The 3,323-nt window shown below is 38.8% G+C and overlaps 1 pseudogene; it reads right to left on the reverse strand.

The window, feature by feature from the left end:
- Nucleotides 1-1,856: 1,856 nt before the first annotated feature.
- LOC101577507 lies at nt 1,857-3,115 on the reverse strand (annotated as a pseudogene).
- Between the last annotated feature and the right edge of the window lie 208 nt (nt 3,116-3,323).

Raw genomic sequence — 3,323 nt, forward strand, 5'->3', positions numbered from 1 at the left:
TTTATTTTTAGAAGCCTAACACTGTTATTGTATTTACAGTGTTTTATATACTTATAGTTAGCCAAGAGAAAAAAGGGAAAATACAACATGCATTGTCTTTTATAAAAAAACCCTATGTAAATACTTTAATCAGTGATTATTTTTTCTATGCTACAAGAGAGGCTTTGTTTTTTAAGTTAATTTTACTGATAAAGAAATAGCAATGAGACAGTTTTGAAACAGGTTAGTAGGACAGTTACAATGATAAAAACATTGCACATTGTTGTCTTCATAGTAGTTATTCATAGCACAAGATGCAGACATAATATCTCATGTAAACACTATTAGTACAAATCTTTCTTCTTCTCACTGAACAAGAGAAAGTAGCTGTGTTATTTATTTTCCTTCACATCCTGTAGGGATTTAAAGTTTAGCATATCAGCGATTGATGGAAAATGCCTGTTCATGATATGTCTAAGGCGTTTGATATTCAGACAGATAGTGAGGTTAAGTTCAGCTCAACTGCCTATGTTAGAGGGTGATAATAGCATTAAGCTTCTCTTCTGGAGGGTTAACAACTTAAGTTTGCAGACCAAAAAATTAGAGAAAAAAGTGACTTCTTGATTTTATTTGCTTTCAGCTCAAAAATTTCTTTGAGTATTTTTCATAAAGCACCCTTGCTAGCAACACATTCCAAAACATTTATCTGGAAATATTTCTTCTTCATATTTTATAGAAAAATTTTCTGGATTTATAGTCTTTAGCTGATGAATTTCTATATTGAACACTTTAAGTACGTTGTCCCACTTCTCTGGCTTTTCTTGCTTCTGATGAGAGGTCGTTTGTTAGTCTTATAGAGATTCCCCTGTACGTGATGAGTCACTGGCCTCTTGCTTTAAAGCCTTATCTTTGTCTCTCGGCCTTTGATTACAATTATGTTTGGATGTGGATATCACAGCATATATGTTAGTTTGAATTCATTGATTTTTTAATGTAGAAAAGCAATTTATTCCATTATAAACACTTACAGTTAGTCATGGAGAATAGCAGGCGTGCTGGTGAAAGAGGTCACCTAAAATGGAGTTGGTATCAAGCTAGCGGTCAAGACTAATAACTCCTTAAAAAAAGCAACTCTTATCAAGGATTAATTTAATATTAAAAACAAATACAATCTATCAAATCAAGCTTCTCAGCTTGAAAGTCTACCTGAAGTACAACTTTCAGGTAAAAACACATCTTTACACCTTGGTGGTCCCAAGTTAAAAACAAGAACCGTTTCACAGAAAGGAAAGGGGTAATATGAAAACAACTCAAGAAATACACTAAGAAGCAAAAATATATGGGGAAGGAGGAACATGTAGCTTTGTCCTAACTGAAGAAACCAGGAGGAGACTGGTCTACATAGGAAAATATGCATCCTGGAAAGTCAGGTATCATTTAGAGTATGAATCTACGACTTGATTCTCCCCTAATTCCTGAATAAAATGACATCCTGCAGTACTTATACCTCATGGCTCAGATGCCTGACCTCACTTGGAAGTATTCCTTACTCATTCTAACCTTTACTGAAAGAAATCTGAAAAACTTAGGGATATACTTCAAAAGAAAAACAACCACACATTATATTCCCATTTTTGCAGCTACCTTAGACCTGGGTTTGTTTGTTTGTTTTTAAAATATATATCTGTGGCTTTGCTGAAATAAAGTACCCCAGTTAGTATTTAGAAAATACCCATTCTTGGGGCTAATAGCAATGTTGGTGGTACCTGTTATGGAGGGATAGCGGAACAAAGTCTGTATGTCTCAATACCAGTGTTAAATCAGTCTCAGGGTTGAGAGGAAAAAAGAGGGGTCAAAAACCAAGAGTTCAAACATATCTAGCATCCTTTTCCTTCTGGATCCACACCTTCTTCTGGGTTTCCATCATTATAAATGTTCTCTGCCATCTGCCACACTTGCATGATATTGCCTTTTGATATAGAACAAATCACCCAAGATTCATTGGGATTCCAGGAAAAATCTGAGATCTTAGCAGTATGACCAGCATGAATAAACAACAACTCAGGGGGTCATGTTCTGGGGACTGCTTTTCTACAATTTTACTTAAGTCCCAGACATTTTGTCTTCGGTCAGTACCACTGGAAGCCAGGATAGTCTCATTGTGAGGTGACCACTGAACCTGGACTATTTCATCTTTGTGTGATTCAGAGGAATGCAACTTAAGTTTCAGATTTCTTAGATCCCACAAAAGCAAGAGTCTTGTCAGCTAATCCTGTGGCAAGAATGAATTCACTGTGAGGATTGGCAGAGAGGCAGTTCACTTCTGCAGTGTGAGCATCAACGGAGTGGCTTGGTTTGGAAGTGTTGTTTGACTGAGTAACCCAAATCATAAGTTTTTGGTCATCAGCAAGTGACCCAAACAGATTCATGGAGCCAGTGCCAGGAAGCATCTTCTACTACTGCTGTATGCCCTGCAAAGGTGGTCTTCACACCCACCACTTTTCCTTCCTTTGGAATAGCACTGAGGTCCCGTAGGCAGATGGTATGGTCATCTGAAGCACTAAGTGCCCACTAAGATTTGGATTCCAAGAGCACCCATAGCCTTCCTTCTGATGTCTGTGGAGATGCAAGTCTGGGTTGCACTCTCCAGAGGGGTCTGGTTTAGAAGGATGCTTTGTATAGTCAAAAACAAGAACATCACTGGATGGAGTCTTTGTTGTAATGACGCAAGGGTTCTGGGGCATGTTATGGGCCCTGTTTACTTCTCCTTCATGGTTGATCTTAATTTCTATTTCAATTTTCCCACTAACAAAACCAAAACCTCCAAATTCTCCTTTCTTACTGTTGTAATGTGATGCATCAAACTGGGCATCATCATTAGGGAGCTGTACGCCGACTATCGCAAGGCGGTTTTGTTCATCTGATGTATGTGTCTCCAGGACAGGTCGATGAATGCTGACCTCCTTCCCTTCTGGTGCGGTTACGTCTGGAAGCCACTGTGCTGTTAGGGTGGGCCACTCCAGAGCATGGGTCATCACCAAATCGTAAAGAAACGGTGTACTCTTTTCCATATCGTGTGCATCTCGTTGATCCCATGTTCTTCCACTGCATCTTCAAAGGCTTCCTTGTCAGCCATAGTGGCAAGAAAGCCTGGAGACCCTACAGCTGAAGGATGCAGGAGGGGCCTGGAGGCAGCAGGCGTGCATGCAGCCTCTATTGTTTCCTGCAGCCCCTCCATTGATATTTTTTTCTTTTCTTTTCAAAGTTTTATTGATAAACATATAGCAATGAGACAGTTTCAAATCAAATCGAAAGTACAGTTTCAACAAATAATACACTGCATA

Source organism: Octodon degus, unplaced genomic scaffold (genome assembly GCF_000260255.1).
Source record: "Octodon degus isolate 3935 unplaced genomic scaffold, OctDeg1.0 scaffold00014, whole genome shotgun sequence".
Classification (NCBI taxonomy): Eukaryota; Metazoa; Chordata; class Mammalia; order Rodentia; family Octodontidae; genus Octodon; species Octodon degus.